This window comes from Cetorhinus maximus, chromosome 19, assembly GCF_964194155.1.
Source record: "Cetorhinus maximus chromosome 19, sCetMax3.hap1.1, whole genome shotgun sequence".
Taxonomy (NCBI): domain Eukaryota; kingdom Metazoa; phylum Chordata; class Chondrichthyes; order Lamniformes; family Cetorhinidae; genus Cetorhinus; species Cetorhinus maximus.
In genome coordinates, this window is record NC_135897.1 from 91,840,481 (window position 1) to 91,851,363 (window position 10,883).

The following is a 10,883-nucleotide window of genomic DNA, read 5'->3' on the forward strand; positions in this document are numbered from 1 at the left end:
ACCTGAAATTTCCTTCCATGTCATACACCACCCTGACTTGGAAATATATCGCCGTCCCTTCACTGTCGCTGGGTCAAAATCCTGGAACTCCCTCCCTAACAGCACCTTGGGTGTACCTACACCACATGGACTGCAGCGGTTCAAGAAGACAGCTCACCACCACCTTCTCAAGGTAAAATTCTAGATTTCTAGACTCTAAAGGCGTCAAGGGGTGTGGGGAGAGAGCGGGAGTGTGGAATGGAGATAGAGAATCAGCCATGGTCATATTGAATGGTGGAGCAGGTTTGAAGGTTCAAATGGCCTACTCCTGTTCCTAGTTTCTATGTTTCTATTATTAGGGATGGGCAATAAATGCTGGCCTAGCCAGAGACGCCCACATCCCATGAAAGAATAAAAAAAAACTTCTGACTGGTCTCTGACATCCTATCCTGTGTAAACTTGAACTCATTCAACACTCTGCTGTTTGTGTTTTAACTAGTACCAAGTCCAATTCCCTTAACCCTATGCTCACTCACCCACTGGCTCCTGACCTGGGAACATGTCAATTTAAAAATTCTTATCCTTGTTTGCAAATCCCTCCATGCTGCTGTCCCTCCCTATTCCTAACCTCCTCTAGCCCTACAACTCTCTGAGATCTCGGCATTCCTCCGACTCTTGTGCCTCTTGCGCATTTTAATCACTCCACCATCGGCGGCCATGTCTCCAACTGCCTGGGCACTAAGTTCTGGAATTCCTCCCTAAACCCCTCTATTTCCCTCCTCCCTCCTTCAGACACTCCTCAAAACCCATGCCTTTGACCAAACTTTATTCACCTGTCCCAATATCTCTTTATGTGTCTCAGTGTCAAGTTTTTTTTGATAATGTCCCTCTGAAGCACCTTGGGACGGTTTATGACATTAACGGTGCTATATAAATGCAGGTTGTTGCTGTTTTAGTTGTTGTGATGTTGGTTGAGGGATAAATATTGACCCCAGGACACTGGAGAACTCCCCTGCTCTCCTTTGAAATAATGGCATTGGGATGTTTTCCATCTGAGAGGCCAAACAAGGCCTCGGTTTATCATCTCATCGGATAGACGGCAGCTCCGACAGTGTGGCACTCCCTCAGTACTGACCCTCTGACAGTGCAGCGCTCCCTCAGTACTGACCCTCCGACAGTGCGGCACTCCCTCAGTACTGACCCTCCGACAGTGCGGCGCTCCCTCAGTACTGACCCTCCGACAGTGCGGCACTTCCTCAGTACTAACCCTCCGACAGTGCGGCGCTCCCTCAGTACTGACCCTCCGACAGTGCGGCACTTCCTCAGTACTGACCCTCCGACAGTGCGGCGCTCCCTCAGTACTGACCCTCCGACAGTGCGGCACTTCCTCAGTACTGACCCTCCGACAGTGCGGCGCTCCCTCAGTACTGACCCTCCGACAGTGCGGCACTCCCTCAGTACTGACCCTCCGACAGTGCAGCACTCCCTCAGTACTGACCCTCCGACAGTGCAGCACTCCCTCAGTACTGACCCTCCGACAGTGCAGCACTCCCTCAGTACTGACCCTCCGACAGTGCAGCACTCCCTCAGTACTGACCCTCCGACAGTGCAGCGCTCCCTCAGTACTGACCCTCCGACAGTGCAGTACTCCCTCAGTACCGACCCTCCGACAGTGCAGCACTCCCTCAGTACTGACCCTCCGACAGTGCAGCACTCCCTCAGTACTGACCCTCCGACAGTGCAGCACTCCCTCAGTACTGACCCTCCGACAGTGCAGCGCTCCCTCAGTACTGACCCTCCGACAGTGCGGCACTTCCTCAGTACTGACCCTCCAACAGTGCAGCACTCCCTCAGTACTGACCATCCGACAGTGCAGCACTCCCTCAGTACTGACCCTCCGACAGTGCAGCACTCCCTCAGTACTGACCCTCCGACAGTGCAGCACTCCCTCAGTACTGACCATCCGACAGTGCAGCACTCCCTCAGTACTGACCCTCCGACAGTGCAGCACTCCCTCAGTACTGACCCTCCGACAGTGCAGCACTCCCTCAGTACTGACCCTCCGACAGTGCGGCACTCCCTCAGCACTGACCCTCTGACAGTGCAGTACTCCCTCAGTACTGACCCTCCGACAGTGCGGCACTCCCTCAGCACTGACCCTCCGACAGTGCGGCACTCCCTCAGCACTGACCCTCCGACAGTGCGGCGCTCCTTCAGCACTGACCCTCTGACAGTGCGGCACTCCCTCAGCGCTGCACTGAGACGCTGGATCATTGCCCCAAGGACACAGAAGGTTCACTGCTGCCAATTTCAATTTTCAGGAAGTGAAACTGTAAACCAGGAGTTTGAAGTCTGGTGTAAATGAAACTGTAAGTGACTGAAAAGACTGTATAGCATGTCAACACCTGTGTGGCTAGTGCAGCTTTTGTGTTCAATAGAAAGTCAGGCAGTCATAGAGAAGCACACAAGTTCGATTGTAGTCACTAGCAGCTGACCGAATGAATCCAACGGTGCCTCTCAGCTTGAACCAAGTCTGAAAACAAAGTAATATTGTATCGTGTGTCACTCCGTCAGGCACACTCGTGCCTCTGAGTTAGAGAAGGCTGTTGGGTTTGAGCCCTGAGCCTTGACACCTGAGTGAAAAACCCCTATTGACACTCCCAGTGAGGGAGTGCTGCACTGTCAAAGGTGCCTTAAACCGAGGCCCCGTCCGTCCAATCAGGTGGATGCAAAAGATCTCAGGCCCGCCATTTAAAAGGAGAGGAAAGATATTCTCCCTAGTGGCCTGGGGTTATATTCATCGCTCAACCAATATCACCCAGGAGAAAAAGACAGATTATCCGGTTGTTGCTGCGTGTGGGATCTTGCTGTGCACAACTGGCTGCCACGTTTCCTACAAGAGTGTCTTCTTCTTCAGCTGTGTAAATCCAGTGTAGGATGCAGTTGGACTGTAATGGGTTATCGGGATAGACATACGAATTAGGAGCAGGAGATGGCCACTCGTCCCCTCGAGTCTGCTCCACCATTCAATAAGATCATGGCTAATCTAATTTTAACCTGAACTCCACATTCCAGCCTACCCCTGATAACCTTTCACGCACCCCTTTGTTAATCAAAAACCTATCTAGCTCTGCCTTAAAAATATTCAAAGACTCTGCTTCCACCGCCTTCTGAGGCAGAGAGTTCCAAAGACTCACAACCCTCTGAGAGAAAAACATTCTCCTCATCTCTGTCTTAAATGGGCGACCTCTTATTTTTAAACAGTGACCCCTAGTTCTAGATCCTCCCACAAGAGGAAACATCCTCTCCACATCCACCCTGTCAAGATGCCTCAGGGATCTTGTATGTTTCAATCAAGTCGCCTCTTACTCTTCTAAACTCCAATGGATACAAGCCTAACCTGTCCAGCCTTTCCTCATAAGACAACCCACCCATTCCTGGTATTAGTCTGGTAAACCTTCTCTGAACTGTTTCTAATGCAATTACATCCTTCCTTCAATAAGGAGACCAATGCTGTACACAATACTCCAGATGTTGTCTCACCAGTGCCCTGTACAACTGAAGAACAATCTGCCTACTTTTGTAATCAATTCCCCTCGCAATAAGTAATAACATTCTATTAGTTTTCCTAATTACCTGCTGTACCTGCATACTAACCTTTTGTGATTCATGCACTAGGACACCCAGATCCCTCTGCATCTCAGAGCTCTGCAGTCTCTCACCATTTAGATAATCAGCTTCTTTCAGTGATGTAGACAGTCAGCAGTCATGTTAACTCGAGAGAGGATAGAACACTCTGTACTCAGGAGAGACGTACTTACTCTGTAACCTGTCTTATATCAAGTGTTAATTTAATATACCAGTTTAGAGCAAGTACCAGAGACTACAATCTGTTTAAGGGAGATAGGTCACACATAGCAGAAGCCAGGAACCACACCAAGAGTACACAGAGCCTGATGGCAGGAGCCCTTCTTATTCCTCTTTTATGAGGGATTTCTGCTGTATACCTGATGCGCTAACATAATGTATTGTCGGTAGTTGTTCAGCAGGAATCTCTCCTGCTCTCACCACCCACAGACTGGAAGGATCAGCAGGTTCATTGGTCACATCATGAATGCTCCTTCTGTGGCCATCAAGCCCTGGAGTGGGATGTGAACCTGGATCTTCTGGCTCAGAGGCAGGGGCACTGTCCACTGCACCACAAGGATCTACTCAGCAATACTGACCACACTGCAAAAAATGCTCCTCTGGCTGTTCACCTTGGGGCAGCCAGAGGTTCTAATTTGCGTACCTGGGTTCTGAACTGATTTCAGAGCAGGAGGAGCCGAAACATTCAGTTTGGCCTCAAAAAAGATAAAACACTGACTGTGAATGACCTCTTGTGCATCCAATCCTCTTCAGAAAGTCCTACGCATTGGGTGGGTGGGGGGGTGGGGTGGCCAGGGGCAGGGTGGGGGTGGGATGTGGCTCCCCTCTCAGGCTGGAAGCAAAATAGCAGCCGGACCCCGTTCGACACCTCATCAGGACCACGGTTCACGTATTTAAAGAAGGACCCCTCTGCTTAACTGCCTGTGTCAAAGTGAAGGAGAAAATTGGGAAAATGTTGGGATATCTGTCACTCGTGAATTTTAACCACTTACCTGCTCGATTTCCACAGTAAGGGTTTCCATAGCTATGGGTTAAAACCCAATCCCAGGTCTCCCACTCCACTGTTACCTACGCCTGGGGCTTCCAGGGTCATGGTTTTGTTTCAGGACATGGTTCAGTAGTGGGCTGGTGTCTTTGATCGAACATATTTATATAGATAGATCCATAGATCCAACAACTTATTTAGCACCTTTAATGTTGCAAAACCTCTCAGGGTACTTCACAGGAACATCATCAGACACGTAACAAGATATTAGGGCAGGTGACCAAAATACATGGGGTTTTTAGAAGCAACTTGCGCGAGGAGAGAAGGGCGGAGAGGTGCGGGGAGGAAATTCCAGAGTTAGGGTCTCGGCACTGAAGGCATGGCCAGCGACTGTGGAGCGATTAAGGTTGGGGATGCCCAAGAGACCTGAATTGGAGAAGCGTAGAGATCTCCGAGGTAGGGGCAAGAACAGGATTAATGACTCAGTGCTCCCAAAGCGGGAGAAGAGACGTCTAAATTAGAAACAGGGGAATTAAGCTCTATTGTCCGCGCTTTTCTCATTTTCAGATTCAGGTCTCTGTAAATGACCCTGTCGCAACATCTGGTTTCCTGGAAAGGCAACTTTCAATTTCTAATCGACAAGTCAATACTCCACCCAGTTTTGAACAATTCTGTCTGACCTTGGGCTGTACACAACAACTGACAGTTTTGTAACATAGAAACGTGTAGAAAGATTTATGGCGACTGGAGGAGGCCCTTTGATCCCAAGTGTCAGTGACAAATGGAAAAGAGCTACCTGGGCTAATCCTATTTTCCAGCTCATTGTCTGTAGTCCTGTGTGTTACGGCACTTTAAACTCATATCCAAGTATGTTTTAAATGAGTTGAGGGTTTCTGCCACTATCGCTGTAGTAATTATGATTTTACTTAGCGTAATGTGCCTTTAAGAATAATATGTTAAGGAAGATCACATGATCTGTAGTAACCAATAGGAGAGTAGCACAGGCTAGTTGCTGCTGAGCATATTGTAAATAAACTTTAATGTTTCCACCCAAGAAGTGTTTGCAGATGAACTCTATCATTGGTAGCACAACTCGGACACCCCACAACAACCACCCTGTCAGGCAGTGAGTTCCCGACTCTGGATCAAAACATTTCTCCTCATCTCCTGTCTAATCTTTCCATCAGTTGCTTCAAATCCGTGCCTCCCCCTCCCCACACCCCCGGTAATCTTTACAAAGGGAAATAGGTCCATCCTATTTACTCTGTCTCGGGACCTTCATAATTTTCTGCACCTCAGTTAAATCTTCCCTCAACCTTTCTTACTCAAAAGAAAATAGCCCTGGCCTCTGCAATCTCTCCTGGTTGCTAAAATTCTTCACTCCTGGTATATCTCCCCTGAACCCTCTCTAATGTGATCACATCCTTCCTGTGACGAGGTGACCAGAACTATATTTGGCTGATTATATTTTGTGTGTGTGTTTGTCGAACGACGAGGGGATTTGAATAGACGTAGGGACAGGAGAAGGCCACTTCAAAACAGAAACGATCAATCTCAGTTTTGGGGAAATTATCAGTTGAACCCCATCCTTTTAGCGGAGGGAGCTCCAGATTTCCACTCCCCTCTGTGTGAAGGAATGCTTCCTGACATCACCCCCTGACCGGCTTAGCTTTAATTTTAAGTCGGAGTTTAACGTAGAGAAATTCAAAATTGCTTCACATGAGGATAAGAATAAATCTGGGCCAGGGTTTTCCAGCCCTCCGCAGTGTGGTTCCCCCCCACCAACCCCGGTGGGTGTGGCGAGGCATTTAAATCTCCATTCCGCTTGGTGGGACCGTGATATCCCACCGGGTGGGAGGGGGCTGTAAAATCCTGGTCCTGGTTATTATTTAAAACGGGAATGAGAGAGATCTGGAAGTCCGGATTGATAATAATCGATAATGATGAAGGGACCCACTGTTCTGTAGCTAAATTCACTGATGTTAGGTAAGAGGAGTGAGGAGGATACAGAGAGTCTGCAAAGAAGCTGTAGACAGGTTAAGTGAGCAGGCCAAAATTTGGCAGATGGAGTATAACGTGGAAAAATGTCAGGTTATCCACTTTGGCAGAAAAACTAGAAAAGTTGAATATTATTTAAATGGAGAGAGACGGCAGAACACTGCAGTATGGAGGGACCTGGGTGTCCTGGTACATGAATCACAAAAAGTTATCATGCAGTTACAGCAAGTGATTAGGAAGGAAAAGGGAATGTTGGCCTTTATTGCAAGGGGGATGGAATATAAAAGTAGGGAAGTCTTGCCACAAATGTACAGGGCATTGGTGAGACCGCACACGGAGTACAGCGAACAGTTTTGGTCTCCTTACTTAAGGAAGGATACATTGGCATTGCAGGCAGTTCAGAGAAGGTTCACTAGAGGCTGATTCCTGGGATGAAAGAGTTGTCTTATGATGAAAGGTTGAGCAGGTTGGGCCTATACTTATTGGAGTTCAGAAGAATGAAAGGCGATCCTGTTGAAACATATAAGATTCTGAGGGGGCTTGACAGGGTAGATGGGGGCGAGGATGTTTGCTCTTGTAGCAAAATAAGGAGTCTCCCATTTCAGATGGAGGAGGAAACATTCCTGCTGAACTCTCTACCCCAGAGAGCAGTGGGGACTGGGTCATTGAATATGTTCCAGGCTGAGCTAGACAGATTTTTGATTGACAAGGGAGTCAAAGGTTATGGGGGACTGGCAGGAAAGTGGAGTTAAGGCCACAATGAGATCAGCCAAGATCTTATTGAAGAGCGGAGCAGGCCTACTCTTACTCCTAATTCTTACCTTATAATCTTATGGTAAACTGAAATATTGCAATAATTCTCACTGGCAGTTGGCGAAGGAAATCAGATGTTGGGGTGTATTAGAAAGGTCAATATTGAGCCAGATGAATGAGGAAATCCTGCCACTTTATAAATTATTGGTGAGATCACATGTAAAACACTGTGCACAGTTCTGCTCACAGATTATATTGCGGTTATTGAGAGGATACTGAAAAGAGTAACCAGAATAATTGAACAAGGGGAAGGATTAGATTATGAGAATATGAGAATTAGGAGCAGGAGGAGGCCATTTGACCCCTCAAGCCTGTTCATGGCTGATAAGATCATGGCTGATTTCTACAACTCCACTGTACCGCCCGATCCCCATGTCCCTCGATTCCCTTAGAATCCAACAGTCTATTGATCTCATTCTTGAATATACTCAACAATTGAGCATCCCCAGCTCTCTGGGGTAGAGAATTCCAAAGATTCAGAAATCTCTGAGTGAAGAAGTTTCTCCTCATCTCAGTCCTAAATGGCTGACCCCTTGTCCTGAGACTGGGACCCCAAGTTCTAGACTCTCCAGGAAACAGCCTTTCTGTGTCTACCTGCTCAACTTTCAATGTCTTGATGAGGTCACCTCTCATTCTTCTAAACTCCAGAGAGTATAGACCATCCTACTCAATGTCTCCTCATAGGATAAACCTCTCATCCAAGGGGTCAATCTAGTGAATCTTTGTTGTACCTTCTCCAGGGCAAGTATATGCTCCCTTAGGTAGAGAGGCGGTAGCTGTACACAGCACTCTGGGTGTGGGTATCACCAAAGCCTCGTTTAATTGCAGCAAGGCTTCCTGGGATAAAAGTTTTGCTGCAGATGATGACTTTGATGGGGAAGTATACAGGAGAAAGCTGATAGGTATGGCCACAGAGATGTTTGTTTATTGCCAGAGAAACTGTTATCACCGTCAAGGAGTCTGAAGGAGTTCAGTTCCAACTTGGTACAAGGCTTGCACTGAGCTTGGAGCCCATCGTTGGTAGTGTGGAAACGACAGCCAGCGCCCATGACAGCACATGCAGACCCAGCTGTGACAGAGGGTCTCATGGCCAATGTCTCAGCTTCCGTTGCAGCACAAGCAGAAAGCCCCCAATGTCTGAGTGTTGTAGTGGAAGCTCGGAGTGAAATCACGAGGGCTCAGACTGCTGCTGCCTTGGCTGCACAGGCCAGTGCTCAAAGGGGCTTTCAGCCTCTTCCAACAGTCCAGCGATCTGTAGGCCAGGGCATTACTCATATGGCTGAGGTCTGACTCGGGGGGAGTGGTGCTCCCACTGCTGCCACTCCTGCCTGCTGCCAGCCATACTGAGGTGGTACGGCCGGAAGCTGGGCCTAGTGCTGCTTGAGGTCATTCTGCAAGTCTATCCACAGCCTCTCCCGGGGACAGACAGCAGCCTTCCACCAGCCTCACTGCAGCAACTGGGGTAGCACTGAACAGGTGCACTAGGACAGGCAAAGGCACCCACACGACCGGCACTAAGGGAATGGCAATTAGTTCAATTCTGTTTGTATTATTGGAAGTGTCATTGGACAAAGTTATTGTGGAATTTTTCTGGGGGGGCGATGCCTCTGATTTCGAGGTTTGAGCTGAGATGCTGCAGTGATGATCCGGGACAGAGGGACAGGAAGATGGGGAATTGTGGGGACACTGGTGTGGGCCGATTCCAGGAGAACCAGAGTCTGATTCACTGTCCTGGGGACCGCCCGTCTGGAGTGTTGGGACCCTGGATCCTCTCTCCCTCCCTCGTCCTCCTTGTGAGGTGTTTGCTGAAGGCCCGGCCTCAATGGCTGCACCCTCAGGAAAGCCAGGGTTGTGTGGCATGCGGTGGATTTCCGGGAATCTGGAGAGGCGCACTCCGGCAAGGATGGTGGGACAATCCCTGAGGCAGTGGAACTCTTCCTTTATAATGCCGATGGCTTGCTCCGCGATGCTCCCATTGCACTGTCCGTGTGTGTGTTCAGGCAATGGATTGCAGTCAAGAGGAGAGTGTAGAGAGGGTAGACCTTGCTGCCAAGTAGCAACTCTCTGGTTCACCAAGGTAGCGTGAACATGGTGGAGATAACTGACTCATGCAGGATAAAGGCATTGGGGTCTTTGCAGGGTCATGCACCAACTGCATGTTCAGGGAATGGTGCCCCTTGTGGCTGTGGTACAGCTCCCTGCTGATATTCAGTGCCTCAGAGCCACTTGTCTGCCGTCGGTGGCACACAGCCTGGCAAAGCCACATGCTCGCTCCTCCTGATTCTCTCCGGTTAGAGAGGAGGCATTGAGATCTGCTGGAGGTTAAGAGTAGGACAGGAAGGTTGTGGTTGACAGCTGGAGGGATGCAGGATATCATTTGTGGCCACACTTGAGAGTCTCGAAGGTTGTGTTGCTCCCCAGGATAAGGGATACCTGGAAGCACTGGAAAGGAACTTGGAAAAAGAGGGTGAAGGTCCAGTGGTCATGATCCATGTCGGAATCAATCCAACAGGGAGAAGGCCCAACTGAGGGAATACCAGGAGCCCGGAGTTAAACTAAAATGCAGAGCCTCACGGTAAAAATCTTAACATTATTACCCGAGCCATGCGCTAATTCACATAGATACAAACAGGATCAGGAAAGTCAGTATATGGCCATCTCCTCCCTTGGCTGAGAGGATTGTCCTATGTGGAGAGGTTGAATAGAATGGACCTTTATCTCTGGAGCTTAGAAGAATGAGAGATGATCCCATTGAAAATTATAAAATTTTGTGAGATTTTGACAGGGTCGATGCTGAGAGGTTCCCCCCCCCCTTGGTTTGAGAGTCTAGAAAGTGGGGGCACAGTTGCAGGATTAGGTGTCGATCATTTCAGACTGAGATGAGGAGAAATGTCTTCATTCACAGGGTGGTGGAGGAGTTGCCTGTACCTGCACCAGGCTGGTATCAACATCCTTACAGATAAGGTAAATAAAGTTGTTGGGGAGTGGACTTTAAACCAATAAAATGAGGGGAAGGTTCGGGTGAAAATAAAAATTAGCCAGCGAGAAGGAAAGGAGAGAACAAGAGCAAAGGTCAGAGTATAAAAAGAGATAACATTCTGGGAACAGAAATACTTCAAGGAAGTTGTCGCTAAATACTGACTGCACAATCGAAACAGGAATGAGAATAAAGAATGAAAACACATTAAGTTGGCAGTGAACCAACAGCTGCCGAAAACGTGAGGGGTGAAAAATATGTGACCTGAACGGGCAGGACAGCGACAGCTATTCTAATAAGGGTTCCATACACATAGTATTAGAAATGAAAACCAGCAAGTTAAAAGCACACATTCAGCTTACGGGCTGTGATGAGGTAGCTATTAGAGAATACCGGGAAGCAAGATATTCCGGGCTATGGGATCTTTAGAAATTGGGAATGGGCGCGGGGGGCAGGGATAATGATAAAAGACAGCGGGCGGAA